Consider the following 18,335-nt stretch of genomic DNA (forward strand, 5'->3'; position numbering starts at 1 on the left):
TTGAGTTCTAAATGACTGATCAAACCTCTCGTTCGTTTGGGTTTGAGTTTCAATAAATTGTGTTTGAGATTCAACTAGCTTAAATACCACTTCTTTCAGATTTAACTTTTTCTCTTCGGTTTGTTGTGGTGGTTTATACAAGCCATGTCTTTGTTGATTGAAAGTGTTGTTTTGAGTTGGTTGGTTATTCGGACCTTGTTGGTTATACGAGTTATTGTCGGGTCCTTTTGGATTGTAAAGAATGTTTTGATTTCGATTGAAGTTTAGCCTTGGCGATTGATAATTATTTTGATAATTATTTCCCGGCCTTTGGTTCATGTAGGAAACATTCTCACGTTGTTCCATCGTTTGCTCAACATTACAATCTTTTGTTAAGTGTGGTCCACTGCATTGCTCACAACTGATTCGTATTGCGTGAATATCTTTAGTCATCTTTTCCATTCGTCTTTCGAAAGCATCTATTTTTGAGGAAACAGAATCAAAGTTATGGCTAGAATCGGCTCTAGCCGCTTTAGATGAATGAAAAATATATTTTTTTCCTGATGCCACTCATGAGAGTGGGATGCTATGTTATCAATAATCTTGTGAGCTTCGGTTGCGGTTTTCTTCATAATGGAACCACCAGCTGCTGTGTCGATGTCTTTTCGTGTGGCGATGTCGACGCCTTTATAGAAGATTTGCACTATTTGAAAAGTATCTAAACCATGTTGAGGACATCCTCTCAACGTCCTTCCGAATCTTGTCCATGCCTCATATAACGTTTCATTTGGCTTTTGCACGAACGTGGCAATTTCTCCTTGAAGTCTCACGGCTTTAGATGCCGGAAAGAATCTTTGAAGAAATTTCTCAACTAAAACATCCCATGTATCAATCGCTCCTTCAGGTAACGATTCTAACCAATCATTGGCTTCTCCTTTTAAAGTCCATGGGAACAACATAAGATAAATAGTTTCATCCTCAACTTCTCGAATTTTAAATAGATTACAAATCCTATTAAAAGTTCGAAGATGTTCGTTTGGATCTTCTTTTGTTGTACCACCAAATTGGCACTGATTAGTGATCATGTGTAGGATTTGTCCTTTGATTTCAAAATCTGATGCTCTAACATCTGGCTGAATAATGGCTTGACCTTTGCCCGTGCGTATGGCTCTCATTCGGTCTTCCATACTTTGAGGTTCCGTTATTTCCATTTTTGAATTTGTTGAATCCAAAACAATAGAGGATTCTGATTTAATGGTTTCTTCCTCGACAATCTCAGATTGTATGATTTGTGGTTCAGGAGGAATGATTAGTGGATCAGGATCTATGAATTATCCCTCCGGATTCTCAATTGTGAGATTTGGTTCAAAAATTGGATTATCGGAAATTTGAGTTGGAGTACTTGGTTGACTAGATGACGATTCTAAAGAAAAATCAACGGCGACAATATTGGCTAGATGTCTTGATCGAGTTACAGGTGGTGAACGTGCGAAAAGTGGTGAACATTTTGCTCGGTGCATTCACTGAATATCCTATTAGTTATAAATATAAAAATTATATAAGTTATTAAATTAATAGACTTTTTTGATTTTGCCCACGTTTCGAATAGCCAATAGATGCAGCAGGTAGCCAGGACCCTTTAAATCGGAAGCCCACAACTCGCCACTAACAAATCCAACTATTACTACGAACCAGAAAATTTTTTATGTCTATTGTAGTGACCCGAACTTTTTCATGTTTATATATATATTAAATGAAATTGTTATTTACATGATTAAGTGTTTCCAACATGTTAAGCAATCAAACTTGTTAAGACTTGATTAATTGAAATAGGTTTCATATAGACAATTGACCACCCAAGTTGACCGGTGATTCACGAACGTTAAAACTTGTAAAAACTATACGATGACATATATATGGTTATATATATAGTTAACATGATTTTATTATAAGTATGTATCTCATTAGGTATTTTAACAATGAGTTATATACATAAAAATGAGACTATTAATTTAAGAAACTCGAAAACGATATATATAACGATTATCGTTATAACAACGTCTTACTAGGTACATATGAATCATATTAAGATATTGATACACTTGGTTAATTATGTTACATGATAAGTAAATATATTATTAAGTGTATTAACAATGAAATACATATGTAAAAATAAGACTACTAACTTAATGATTTCGAAACGAGACATATATGTAACGATTATCGTTGTAACGAAATTTAACTGTATATATATCATACTAAGATATATTATATATCATAATATCATGATAATATAACAATTTAACATCTCATTTGTTATAATAAACAATGGGTTAACAACATTTAACAAGATCGTTAACCTAAAGGTTTCAAAACAACATTTACATGTAACGACTAACGATGACTTAACGACTCAGTTAAAATGTATATACATGTAGTGTTTTAATATGTATTCATACACTTTTGAAAGACTTCAAGACACTTATCAAAATACTTCTACTTAACAAAAATGCTTACAATTACATCCTCGTTCAGTTTCATCAACAATTCTACTCGTATGCACCCGTATTCGTACTCGTACAATACACAGCTTTTAGATGTATGTACTATTGGTATATACACTCCAATGATCAGCTCTTAGTAGCCCATGTGAGTCACCTAACACATGTGGGAACCATCATTTGGCAACTAGCATGAAATATCTCATAAAATTACAAAAATATGAGTAATCATTCATGACTTATTTACATGAAAACAAAATTACATATCCTTTATATCTAATCCATACACCAATGACCAAAAACACCTACAAACACTTTCATTCTTCAATTTTATTCATCTAATTGATCTCTCTCAATTTCTATCTTCAAGTTCTAAGTGTTCTTCATAAATTCCAAAAGTTCTAGTTTCATAAAATCAAGAATACTTCCAAGATTGCAAGTTTACTTCCAAGTTTTCTAAATCCATTCCAAGTAATCATCCAAGATCAAGAAACCTTTGTTACTTACAGTAGGTTATCTTTCTAATACAAGGTAATAATCATATTCAAACTTTAATTCAATTTTTATAACTATAACAATCTTATTTCGAGTGGAAATCTTACTTGAAATTGTTTTCGTGTCATGATTCTGCTTCAAGAACTTTCAAGCCATCCAAGGATCCTTTGAAGCTAGATCTATTTTTCTCATTTCCAGTAGGTTTATTCAAGGAACTTGAGGTAGTAATTATGTTCATAACATCATTCGATTCATACATATAAAGCTATCTTATTCGAAGGTTTAAACTTGTAATCACTAGAACATAGTTTAGTTAATTCTAAACTTGTTCGCAAATAAAAGTTAATCCTTCTAACTTGACTTTTAAAATCAACTAAACACATGTTCTATATCTATATAATATGCTAACTTAATGATTTAAAACCTGAAAACACGAAAAACACCGTAAAACCGGATTTACGCCGTCGTAGTAACACCGCGGACTGTTTTGGGTTAGTTAATTAAAAACTATAATAAACTTTGATTTAAAAGTTGTTATTATGGGAAATTGATTTTTATTATGAACATGAAACTATATCCAAAAATCATGGTTAAACTCAAAGTGGAAGTATGTTTTCTAAAATGGTCATCTAGACGTCGTTCTTTCGACTGAAATGACTACCTTTACAAAAATAACTTGTAACTTATTTTTCTGACAATAAACCTATACTTTTTCTGTTTAGATTCATAAAATAGAGTTCAATATTAAACCATAGCAATTTGATTCACTCAAAACGGATTTAAAATGAAGAAGTTATGGGTAAAACAAGATTGGATAATTTTTTTTCATTTTAGCTACGTGAAAATTGGTAACAAATCTATTCCAACCATAACTTAATCAACTTGTATTGTATATAATGTAATCTTGAGATACCATAGACACGTATACAATGTTTCGACCTATCATGTCGACACATCTATATATATTTCGGAACAACCATAGACACTCTATATGTGAATGTTGGAGTTAGCTATACAGGGTTGAGGTTGATTCCAAAATATATATAGTTTGAGTTGTGATCAATATTGAGATACGTATACACTGGGTCGTGGATTGATTCAAGATAATATTTATCGATTTATTTCTGTACATCTAACTGTGGACAACTAGTTGTAGGTTACTAACGAGGACAGCTGACTTAATAAACTTAAAACATCAAAATGTATTAAAAGTGTTGTAAATATATTTTGAACATACTTTGATATATATGTATATATTGTTATAGGTTAGTGAATCAATCAGTGGCCAAGTCTTACTTCTCGACGAAGTAAAAATCTGTGAAAGTGAGTTATATTCCCACTTTTAAAATCTAATATTTTTGGGATGAGAATATATGCAGGTTTTATAAATGATTTACAAAATAGACACAAGTACGTGAAACTACATTCTATGGTTGAATTATCGAAATCGAATATGCCCCTTTTTATTAAGTCTGGTAATCTAAGAATTAGGGAACAGACACCCTAATTGACGCGAATCCTAAAGATAGATCTATTGGGCCTAACAAACCCCATCCAAAGTACCGGATGCTTTAGTACTTCGAAATTTATATCATGTCCGAAGGAGGATCCCGGAATGATGGGGATATTCTTATATATGCATCTTGTTAATGTCGGTTACCAGGTGTTCACCATATGAATGATTTTTATCTCTATGTATGGGATGTGTATTGAAATATGAAATCTTGTGGTCTATTGTTACGATTTGATATATATATAGGTTAAACCTATAACTCACCAACATTTTGTTGACGTTTAAAGCATGTTTATTCTCAGGTGAATACTAAGAGCTTCCGCTGTTGCATACTAAAATAAGGATAAGATTTGGAGTCCATGTTTGTATGATATTGTGTAAAAACTGCATTCAAGAAACTGATTTCGATGTAACATATTTGTATTGTAAACCATTATGTAATGGTCGTGTGTAAACAAGATATTTTAGATTATCATTATTTGATAATCTACGTAAAGCTTTTTAAACCTTTATTTATGAAATAAAGGATATGGTTTGTTTTAAAAATGAATGCAGTCTTTGAAAAACGTCTCATATAGAGGTCAAAACCTCGCAACGAAATCAATTAATATGGATCGTTTTTAATCAATAAGAACGGGACATTTCAGTTGGTATCCGAGCGTTGGTCTTAGAGAACCAGAAAATTTGCATTAGTGTGTCTTATCGAGTTTGTTAGGATGCATTAGTGAGTCTGGACTTCGACCGTGTTTTCTTTAAAAAAGATTGCTTAACATTTTTGTTGGAAACTATATATTATTAACATGTATATATTATGTGATATATTAATCTCTTAACATGTTTGATATTGTGTGATAGATGTCTACCTCTAGCAAAAATCTCATTGACTCACCTAATAATAACGAAGAGTCGAATATATATTAGACTGATTCACAAGTTCCCGAAGAAGAACCGGAAGAAGAATCAGAACCAGAAGAGGAGGAACCGGAGGAGGAAATAGAACCGGTGGGGGAAATAATAAAACAGTTAAGTAAAAGAAAATCCTCAACCAACCGACCAAGGTTAATTATGGTCAATGGTGTTTCCGCCAAGGAAGCAAAATATTGGGAGGATTACCAATTCTCCGATGAATCGGATTCCGACGAGAATTCCGATGATGTTATAGAAATTACCCCAACTGAATTTAAAAAGGCAAAAGAAAATAATAAGGGAAAGGGCATAAAAATAGAGAAATCTAATTCCAACCCCAATGAACTTTATATGTATCATCGACCCCCGAAGCCCTTAAGTTGTAGCAATGACCCGGGAACCTCTAAACCACCAGATTTTTCTAAACCGTTGTGGAAAACGACAGCTCGTATTAGGGGAACATCATATATCCCTAGAAACTTGGCAAAACGAACCAAAACCGAAGAAGAAGAAATGAGCGAGTCAAAATAAGATAGTTGTATTCGTGTGGTGTAATATATGTAATATATTGTGCTTATGCTTTATGATATATGTAAAAATTGCTTGCATTAATAAGTATTTTTTTTATGAATCCAACTCTTGTCTATTTTACAGTATAAAAACACAAAATGGATAGACAACCCAATATTTTAAGAGACCTACCCGGAGACATGATTGATGAAATCTTGTCTAGAGTCGGTCAGAATTCTTTGGCACAACTATTTACGGTGAAATCAGTTTGTAAGACATTCGAAGAACGTTCCAAGAATGTCTTGGTTTATAAGAGACTTTTGTTTGAAAGATGGGGGATATCACATTGGGAAACCCATAAGTTACGATGTGTTTACTTTGACGCATATATTGCGGGGAACCTAAATGCTATTTTACGCAACAGGTTAAGAAATTATTTTGACTCAATGTATCCGAAAATAGGACTTCATGATTTAGAAAAAGCAGCTAACATGCAACATAAAGAAGCATGCTATGCTTACGGGTTAGTAATGTTCGCTTCTCACTAAAGTGAGAAAAAGAACATCGGGCTACAACTATTAAACAAAACGTTCCCACAAGTGACGGAGTCAGTAATTGGGGTAAGAAATGAGGTTTTTAGGTTATTACGAGACTGTTGGTCATTACGTAACCCTCGTCCCTTTGACGACATTACAACACGCTGTCTTATCAACGGCCATAACGGTTATGTTCTGTGACGATCGGTCCAAATCCGTATGGACGAACACGTCATTCATTGATTTCATTGCGAGGTATTTGACCTCTATATGATACGTTTTGTAATCATTGCATTCTTTTGAAAAGGCACACCATAAATGAATATTTAAATCAAAGGTTTTCGACATCTGATGATTTCTACATATAGACAATCACCATAAATAATAGTTTACAACAGTACTTCTGTTGATAATGCAGTTAAAATAAGATACATGGTGATGATTTGGTGAATGCAACGTTTCCTTGAAAAATATGTCATGTAAGACTCCATGCACATAGCTTGTCTAACATCAAAGCAAACAGCGGAAGACTTCTAGGAAACCTGAGAATAAACATGCTAACAAGTGTCAACACAAAGGTTGGTGAGTTCATAGTTTTAATGTTTCGTATAATCTGTATATAAAGGTGGATCACAAGATTTCAGTTGTTTCATCCAGAAACGTTTATCAAAATATTCTACAAGATTGAGCACCCTGGTAACTAAACTTAACGCATATATAATTTATACCCTTTGTATAATCATCTTAATAATACACGCAAACCAACGTGTACGCTTCTCAAATAGCATACGTCCGTTAAAAGGCTAGTGCTCTAGCTCGGACGGGGATATCCAGCCCTATGGATCCATATATAACTACTCGCGCCCACCAGTTCTTATAACCGGCAGTTACTAGTTACCAAAGCTGAGGGATTTTTGGTTCAAACTCGGTGTAGAATTTAGTATGTACTTGTATCCATTGCGTTTAAAATAAAGTGCATGTATTCTCAGCCCAAAAATATAGATTACAAAAGCAATTAAAAAGGGAGCAATGAAACTCACCCATATAAATATTATATATCGGTTAATAAAGCATTTGCATGTATTCTCAGCCCAAAAATGTAGAGAGTAAAAGGGATCATATGAAACTCACCCATATAAATATTATATATCGGTTAATAAAGCATTTGCATGTATTCTCAGCCCAAAAATGTAGAGAGTAAAAGGGATCATATGAAACTCACCCATATAAATATTGTATATCGGTTAATAAAGCATTTGCATGTATTCTCAGCCCAAAAATGTAGAGAGTAAAAGGGATCATATGAAACTCACGTATATAAATCTAGTATTTTCAGTATTTATAAACAGTCACATGTATTCTCAGCCCAAAAATATATTGAGTAAAAGGGATCATATGAAACTCACTGTTTAATATTGATATACAATATTGTAGGAAAGCATGTAGACGCATCGGAGATGATAAACACGAGGTTTGCTTCACAAAAATATCCCCGAACATTACCCATAACCTCCTTGGTAATAACCCATATTTTCCTTAGCTCTAGCTCGCTTGGAAACTCGTTTTGAAAATTACTTGGACAGCACTTCGTCTTAATATTTTATGTACATTATTATTTTTGTATTGCAAAAATAATAACACTAATAATAAAAATAATAAGATTAATAATAATCTTATTAATAATAATAATAAAAATAATAATAATAATAATAATAATAATAATAATAATAATAATAATAATAATAATAAATATTATACGGAGTAATATATATTTGAGTATGTGTGTGTGATTTTTCATTCGAGCAAAACACCTGAATTTATAGTACCTGGCCTGGAATTCCCCTCCATGCGATCGCATGATTTTGTAGAAGGATTCCCATGCGATCGCATGGGCTCCTTTTCCAGCTCACAAAACTTTTGTATTTTTGTTCGTCGACATAATAAATAAATATATAATATATATAATTTAAATAATTAATTATATATTATATTAAATTCACATGCATAGTTGATTTGTAATTTTAGTTCCGATAAGTCGTACGTCATCACTCGACTTATGTCCCGGTTCCGGTTTTTCGAACGTATTTTCGCACGTTTAGAAAACTTGCATTTTACGTTTCGTGACACGTACCTTTGTCAAAATATAGACTTAAACTATCCATAAACTATGTCACTCAAAGTGTATCTTACACGTTTGAGTGTTTTGGTCATTTACTTCTATAAATCATCGTTTCACTATTTGTTAAAATACATTTTTAAAATAGTGTTTTACTGTAGCAAAGTTACTGTAGCAAAGTAAATTTTACTGTAGCAAATAGTGATTTTCGAAAACACTGTAGCATTTTGGGTACTGTAGCAATTTGAAAATACTTTAGCAAATTAGTGTTTTACTGGTTCATCTTAAACGTTTTAGTTAACTTATCTAAATATCAATTGAATCAATAATCGAATGTTATTATCGTTTACTAAATAACTTGAGATCATATATATTCAAATAGATATATAAACCAATAAGTTTAATGTACGGTATCATTTTCATAACACTTTGTTACGTTTTCAAGTTATAGCATATGTATCTATTTACATATAATTGTTCGCGAATCGTTGAGAACAACCGAAGGGTATTTGAATAGTTCAAAAATTTTGAGATTCAGTTTTACAGACTTTGCTTATCGTGTCAGAAATGTTAATCATACAAAGATTAAGTTTAAATTTGGTCAGAAATTTCCCGGTCATCACATGTTCCACAAGACCAAGGATGGGAAGTAGTCCTAGTAAAACTAGAATGCATGACTTGTTTCTGGACGTATGAATTATGTATCTTTATTGCCTTTGCTGAACGACTTGTGTACTAGCTAGAATTATCTTGACAACTATCTTGTATCAAAGTTATTGTGTGCTATATTTCATGCTTTATGTAAAATAAGCGGTATTGTAAGTTTGTAAAATATTGTATAAAAGTTTGAACGCGAAATATTATTATAATCAGTTTTTCATATAGAATTGTAGTAGTTGAATTGTATATTAGCTACTAGGTATGAACTTAACGGGTAGGTACTACCCGAATTTAAACTTATAAAACGCTAATATGAAGAAAAAGCTTTTATAAATGAGTTCATATTATGCTACGAAATACTATTAACTACTCTTAATATTCTGTATGATTAACTTGTTCCATTTGACTATTTTGAAGGAAATGGCACCGACTACTCGACACACCGTGAATATGAATGAAGAGGAATTCCGTACTTTTCTAGCTTCAAACATAGCCGCAGTACAGACTGCGCTACATACCAACAATAACCTTGGATCTATCAGTACAAGAAATCGTGTAGGATGCACCTACAAAGAATTCACTGCCTGCAAACCTTTGGAATTTGATGGAACCGAAGGACCAATCGGATTGAAACGGTGGACCGATAAGGTTGAATCGGTGTTTTCCATAAGTAAGTGTACTGAAGAGGACAGAGTAAAGTACGCTACGAATACCTTCACATGTTCTGCGTTAACATGGTGGAATACCTATCTTGAGCAAGTGGGACAAGATGATGCGTACGCACTACTGTGGTCAGCATTCAAGCACTTGATGAATGAGAAGTACCGTCCCAGAACCGAGGTCAATAAGCTCAAGACAGAACTTAGAGGGTTACGAACCCAAGGATTTAATATTACCACATACGAAAGACGATTCACAGAATTGTGCCTATTGTGTCCGGGAGCGTTCGAAGATGAGGAAGAGAAGATCGACGCATTTGTGAAAGGATTACCGGAAAGAATCTAAGAAGATATAAGTTCACACGAGCCCGCCTCCATACAACAGGCATGTAGAATGGCTCACAAACTAGTGAACCAGATTGAAGAAAGAATTAAAGAACAGACTGCTGAAGAGGCCAATGTGAAGCAAGTCAAAAGAAAGTGGAAGGAAAACGGTGATAAGAATCACCAATACAATAACAACAACAATTACAACAATAATCGCAACAATTATCCCAACAATCGCAACATCAATCGCAACTACAAAAAACGGCCCAACAACAACAACAACAACAATAACAACAGCAACTACAACAATCATCCCAACAACAATAACAACCGCAACAACAACAACAATCAGAAGCAGCTATACCAAAGGTGTGAAAAGTATCACTCGGGGTTCTGCACTAAATTTTGCAACAAGTGTAAAAGAAATGGTCATAGCGCGGCGAAGTGTGAGGTCTACGGACCAGGGGTTAACAGAACGAAAGGAACAAATGGTGTCGGAACAAGTAATGGCGGAGCAAGTAGTGTCGGAGCAAGTTATGCCAATGTAGTTTGTTATAAATGTGGAAAACCGGGCCACATTATTAGAAATTGCCCGAACTAGGAGAACACGAATGGACAAGGCCGCGGAAGAGTTTTCAATATTAATGCGGCAGAGGCACAGGAAGAAACGGAGCTTGTTACGGGTACGTTTCTTATTGACAATAAATCTGCTTACGTTTTATTTGATTCGGGTGCGGATAGAAGCTATATGAGTAGAGATTTTTGTGCTAAATTAAGTTATCCATTGACGCCGTTGGATAGTAAATTTTTACTCGAATTACAAACGGTAAATTAATTTCAGCAGATAATATATGCCGGAATCGAGAAATTAAACTGGGTAGCGAAATATTTAAGATTGATTTGATACCAGTAGAGTTAGGGAGTTTTTATGTAATAGTTGGCATGGACTGGCTGAAGAAGGTGAAAGCAGAGATCGTATGTTATAAAAATGCAATTCGCATTGTACGAGAAGAAGGAGAACCCTTAATGGTGTACGGAGAAAAAGGCAACATGAAGCTACATCTTATTAGTAATTTGAAGGCACAAAAACTAATAAGAAAAGGTTGCTATGCTGTTCTAGCACACGTCGAGAAAGTACAAACTGAAGAAAAGAGCATCAATGATGTTCCCGTCGCAAAAGAATTTCCCGATGTATTTTCGAAAGAATTACCGGGACTACCTCCACATCGATCTGTTGAATTTTAAATAGATCTTGTACCAGGAGCTGCACCAATAGCTCGTGCTCCTTATAGACTCGCACCCAGCGAGATGAAAGAACTGCAAAGCCAACTGCAAGAACTATTAGAACGTGGTTTCATTCGACCAAGCACATCACTATGGGGAGCTCCTGTTTTGTTTGTCAAGAAGAAGGATGGTACATTTAGGTTGTGTATTGACTACAGAGAGTTGAACAAACTTACCATCAAAAACCGTTATCCACTGCCGAGAATTGACGACTTATTTGATCAACTACAAGGCTCTTCGGTTTATTTGAAGATCGATTTACATTCTGGATATCATCAAATGCGAGTAAAGGAGGATGATATTCCAAAAACTGCTTTTAGGACGCGTTATGGTCATTACGAGTTTATGGTTATGCTGTTTGGATTGACTAACGCACCAGCTGTGTTCATGGACCTTATGAACCGAGTGTGTGGGCCATATCTTGACAAGTTTGTCATTGTTTTCATCGATGACATACTTATTTACTCAAAGAATGATCAAGAGCACGAAGAACATTTGAGAAAAGTGCTAGAAGTATTGAGGAAAGAAAAACTGTACGCTAAGTTTTCAAAGTGTGCATTTTGGTTGGAAGAAGTTCAATTCCTCGGTCACATAGTGAACAAAGAAGGTATCCAGGTGGACCCGGCAAAGATCGAAACCGTTGAAAAGTGGGAAACCCCAAAAAATCCGAGGCATATACGTTAATTTTTAGGATTGGCTGGTTACTACAGAATAGCAAAACCCTTGACTGCATTAACGCATAAAGGGAAGAAATTTGAATGGAAGGATGAACAAGAGAAGGCATTTCAATTATTGAAGAAAAAGCTAACTACGGCACCTATATTGTCATTGCCTGAAGGGAATGATGATTTTGTGATTTATTGTGACGCATCAAAGCAAGGTCTCGGTTGTGTATTAATGCAACGGACGAAGGTGATTGCTTATGCGTCTAGACAATTGAAGATTCACGAGCAAAATTATACGATGCATGATTTGGAATTAGGCGCGGTAGTTTTTGCATTAAAGACTTGGAGGCACTACTTATATGGGGTCAAAAGTATTATATATACCGACCACAAAAGTCTTCAACACATATTTAATCAGAAACAACTGAATATGAAGCAGCGTAGGTGGATTGAATTGTTGAATGATTACGACTTTGAGATTCGTTACCACCCGGGGAAGGCAAATGTGGTAGTCGACGCCTTGAGCAGAAAGGACAGAGAACCCATTCGAGTAAAATCTATGAATATAATGATTCACACTAACCTTACTACTCAAATAAAGGAGGCGCAACAAGGAGTTTTAAAAGAGGGAAATTTAAAGGATGAAATACCCAAAGGATCAGAGAAGCATCTTAATATTCGGGAAGACGGAACCCGGTATAGGGCTGAAAGAATTTGGGTACCAAAATTTGGAGATATGAGAGAAATGGTACTTAGAGAAGCTCATAAAACCAGATACTCAATACATCCTGGAACGGGAAAGATGTACAAGGATCTTAAGAAACATTTTTGGTGGCCAGGTATGAAAGCCGATATTGCTAAATATGTAGGAGAATGTTTGACATGTTCTAAGGTCAAAGCTGAAGATCAAAAACCATCAGGTCTACAACAACAACCTGAAATTCCGGAATGGAAATGGGAAAACATTACCATGGATTTCATTACTAAATTGCCAAGGACTGCAAGTGGTTATGATACTATTTGGGTAATAGTTGATCATCTCACCAAGTCAGCACACTTCCTGCCAATAAGAGAAGATGACAAGATGGAGAAGTTAGCACGACTGTATTTGAAGGAATACCAATCTCTATTATCTCTGATAGGGATGGAAAATTTATTTCAAGATTCTGTCAGACATTACAGCAAGCATTGGGAACTCGTCTAGACATGAGTACTGCCTATCATCCACAAACTGATGGGCAGAGCGAAAGGATGATACAAACGCTTGAAGACATGCTACGAGCTTGTGTTATTGATTTCAGAAACAGTTGGGATCGACATCTACCGTTAGCAGAATTTTCCTACAACAACAGCTACCATTCAAGCATTGAGATGGCGCCGTTTGAAGCACTTTATGGTAGAAAGTGCAGGTCTCTGATTTGTTGGAGTGAAGTGGGGGATAGACAGATTACGGGTTCGGAGATAATACAAGAAACTACCGAGAAAATCATCCAAATTCAACAAAGATTGAAAACCGCCCAGAGTCGACAAAAGAGCTACGCGGACAGTAAAAGAAAAGATATAGAGTTTGAAATTGGAGAAATGGTCATGCTTAAGGTTTCACCTTGGAAAGGCGTTGTTCGATTTGGTAAACGGGGGAAACTAAATCCAAGGTACATTGGACCATTCAAGATTATAGATCGTGTCGGACCAGTAGCTTACCAACTGGAGCTACCTCAACAACTCGCGGCTGTACATAACACTTTCCACGTCTCAAATTTGAAGAAATGTTTTGCTAAAAAAGATCTCACTATTCCGTCGGATGAAATCCAAATCAATGAAAAACTTCAATTCATTGAAGAACCCATCGAAATAATGGATTGTGAGGTTAAGAGACTTAAACAAAACAAGATACCGATTGTTAAGGTTCGATGGAATGCTCATAGAGGACCCGAGTTCACATGGGAGCGTGAAGATCAAATGAAGAAGAAATACCCGCATTTATTTCCAGAAGATACGTCAACACCTCCAACTGCTTAAAATTTCGGGACGAAATTTATTTAACGGGTAGGTACTGTAGTGACCCGAACTTTTCCATGTTTATATATATATTAAATGAAATTGTTATTTACATGATTAAGTGTTTCCAACATGTTAAGCAATCAAACTTGTTAAGACTTGATTAATTGAAATAGGTTTCATATAGACAATTGACCACCCAAGTTGACCGGTGATTCACGAACGTTAAAACTTGTAAAAACTATACGATGACATATATATGGTTATATATATAGTTAACATGATTTTATTATAAGTATGTATCTCATTAGGTATTTTAACAATGAGTTATATACATAAAAATGAGACTATTAATTTAAGAAACTCGAAAACGATATATATAACGATTATCGTTATAACAACGTCTTACTAGGTACATATGAATCATATTAAGATATTGATACACTTGGTTAATTATGTTAAATGATAAGTAAATATATTATTAAGTGTATTAACAATGAAATACATATGTAAAAATAAGACTACTAACTTAATGATTTCGAAACGAGACATATATGTAACGATTATCGTTGTAACGACATTTAACTGTATATATATCATACTAAGATATATTATATATCATAATATCATGATAATATAACAATTTAACATCTAATTTGTTATAATAAACAATGGATTAACAACATTTAACAAGATCGTTAACCTAAAGGTTTCAAAACAACATTTACATGTAACGACTAACGATGGCTTAACGACTCAGTTAAAATGTATATACATGTAGTATTTTAATATGTATTCATACACTTTTGAAAGACTTCAAGACACTTATCAAAATACTTCTACTTAACAAAAATGCTTACAATTACATCCTCGTTCAGTTTCATCAACAATTCTACTCGTATGCACCCGTATTCGTACTCGTACAATACACAGCTTTTAGATGTATGTACTATTGGTATATACACTCCAATGATCAGCTCTTAGCAGCCCATGTGAGTCACCTAACACATGTGGGAACCATCATTTAGCAACTAGCATGAAATATCTCATAAAATTACAAAAATATGAGTAATCATTCATGACTTATTTACATGAAAACAAAATTACATATCCTTTATATCTAATCCATACACCAATGATCAAAAACACCTACAAACACTTTCATTCTTCAATTTTATTCATCTAATTGATCTCTCTCAAGCTCTATCTTCAAGTTCTAAGTGTTCTTCATAAATTCCAAAAGTTCTAGTTTCATAAAATCAAGAATACTTCCAAGATTGCAAGTTTACTTCCAAGTTTTCTAAATCCATTCCAAGTAATCATCCAAGATCAAGAAACCTTTGTTACTTACAGTAGGTTATCTTTCTAATACAAGGTAATAATCATATTCAAACTTTAATTCAATTTCTATAACTATAACAATCTTATTTCGAGTGGAAATCTTACTTGAAATTGTTTTCGTGTCATGATTCTGCTTCAAGAACTTTCAAGCCATCCAAGGATCCTTTGAAGCTAGATCTATTTTTCTCATTTCCAGTAGGTTTATCCAAGGAACTTGAGGTAGTAATTATGTTCATAACATCATTCGATTCATACATATAAAGCTATCTTATTCGAAGGTTTAAACTTGTAATCACTAGAACATAGTTTAGTTAATTCTAAACTTGTTCGCAAATAAAAGTTAACCCTTCTAACTTGACTTTTAAAATCAACTAAACACATGTTCTATATCTATATGATATGCTAACTTAATGATTTAAAACCTGAAAACACGAAAAACACCGTAAAACCGGATTTACGCCGTCGTAGTAACACCGCGGGCTGTTTTGGGTTAGTTAATTAAAAACTATGATAAACTTTTATTTAAAAGTTGTTATTATGGGAAAATGATTTTTATTATGAACATGAAACTATATCCAAAAATCATGGTTAAACTCAAAGTGGAAGTATGTTTTCTAAAATGGTCATCTAGACGTCGTTCTTTCGACTGAAATGACTACCTTTACAAAAACGACTTGTAGCTTATTTTTCCGACTATAAACCTATACTTTTTCTGTTTAGATTCATAAAATAGAGTTCAATATGAAACCATAGCAATTTGATTCACTCAAAACGGATTTAAAATGAAGAAGTTATGGGTAAAACAAGATTGGATAATTTTTTTTCATTTTAGCTACGTGAAAATTGGTAACAAATCTATTCCAACCATAACTTAATCAACTTGTATTGTATATTATGTAATCTTGAGATACCATAGACACGTATACAATGTTTTGACCTATCATGTCGACACATCTATATATATTTCGGAACAACCATAGACACTCTATATGTGAATGTTGGAGTTTGCTATACAGGGTTGAGGTTGATTCCAAAATATATATAGTTTGAGTTGTGATCAATACTGAGATACGTATACACTGGGTCGTGGATTGATTCAAGATAATATTTATCGATTTATTTCTGTACATCTAACTGTAGACAACTAGTTGTAGGTTACTAACGAGGACAGCTGACTTAATAAACTTAAAACATCAAAATATATTAAAAGTGTTGTAAATATATTTTGAACATACTTTGATATATATGTATATATTGTTATAGGTTCGTGAATCAATCAGTGGCCAAGTCTTACTTCCCGACGAAGTAAAAATCTGTGAAAGTGAGTTATAGTCCCACTTTTAAAATCTAATATTTTTGGGATGAGAATACATGCAGGTTTTATAAATGATTTACAAAATAGACACAAGTACGTGAAACTACATTCTATGGTTGAATTATCGAAATCGAATATGCCCCTTTTTATTAAGTCTGGTAATCTAAGAATCAGGGAACAGACACCCTAATTGACGCGAATCCTAAAGATAGATCTATTGGGCCTAACAAACCCCATCCAAAGTACCGGATGCTTTAGTACTTCGAAATTTATATCATGTCCGAAGGAGGATCCCGGAATGATGGGGATATTCTTATATATGCATCTTGTTAATGTCGGTTACCAGGTGTTCACCATATGAATGATTTTTATCTCTATGTATGGGATGTGTATTGAAATATGAAATCTTGTGGTCTATTGTTACGATTTGATATATATAGGTTAAACCTATAACTCACCAACATTTTGTTGACGTTTAAATCATGTTTATTCTCAGGTGAATACTAAGAGCTTCCGCTGTTGCATACTAAAATAAGGATAAGATTTGGAGTCCATGTTTGTATGATATTGTGTAAAAACTACATTCAAGAAACTGATTTCGATGTAACATATTTGTATTGTAAACCATTATGTAATGGTCGTGTGTAAACAAGATATTTTAGATTATCATTATTTGATAATCTACGTAAAGCTTTTTAAACCTTTATTTATGAAATAAAGGTTATGGTTTGTTTTAAAAATGAATGCAGTCTTTGAAAAACGTCTCATATAGAGGTCAAAACCTCGCAACGAAATCAATTAATATGGATCGTTTTTAATCAATAAGAACGGGACATTTCATCTATCAATTTAACCGCTTAAAATAATTTTTCGTTTTGAAATTTTAGAGAAGAAATAGAAAAATTCTATGTCCTAAAAACTAGAGCGTCGAGAAATAAGAAAGAAACAGAATGCGCGTCGAAAAACGTCGAAAAATAAAAATAAGAAAGAAAAATGTCGAAACTTAAAAGTCTAAAAATTATATATAAAAAGTTGCGCCTAAAGGTATTAACACTTAAAAGAAATTCTATATCCAAAACGGCAATAACTTAAAAGGCACTAAAATATATAAACGGCGTCGCAAAATTCTAAAGCGCCTAAATCTTAATCTAAAGAAAAAATACTTAAGGGATTTTTACGGCAAACTTAAAAATCTAGAAATATAAAAATAACTACGGCAAATACTAGTCTTAAAACTAATTACGAACGAAAAATATACAAATTATGAATTAAACGTTTAAAATATACAATTTATAAAAAGATATAAAAAATGATAAAATTACTTATTTTTATAAAAATATTATTTTTATATTATTATTTTATAAAAGATATTAATTTATATAATTAATAATAACTTAATATTACAAACTATATATTAAAACTAAAATTAAAAACTAATTAAATAATTAAAACCCTAAATATAATTATAATTATTAAATTAAAACCCTAATCCCGTAATTAATGTACGGACCAGGCCTGTCAGAAGCACCT

General features: G+C 33.4%; 1 non-coding gene across 1 annotated transcript; it reads left to right on the forward strand.

Annotated features, from left to right (window-relative positions):
- The first annotated feature begins 699 nt into the window (after positions 1-699).
- LOC139851073 (small nucleolar RNA R71) lies at positions 700-806 on the forward strand. Its single transcript, XR_011760436.1, has one exon. It is a non-coding gene; the product is annotated as a small nucleolar RNA R71 (small nucleolar RNA).
- Positions 807-18,335: the final 17,529 nt, after the last annotated feature.

This window comes from Rutidosis leptorrhynchoides, chromosome 5, assembly GCF_046630445.1.
Source record: "Rutidosis leptorrhynchoides isolate AG116_Rl617_1_P2 chromosome 5, CSIRO_AGI_Rlap_v1, whole genome shotgun sequence".
NCBI lineage: Eukaryota > Viridiplantae > Streptophyta > Magnoliopsida > Asterales > Asteraceae > Rutidosis > Rutidosis leptorrhynchoides.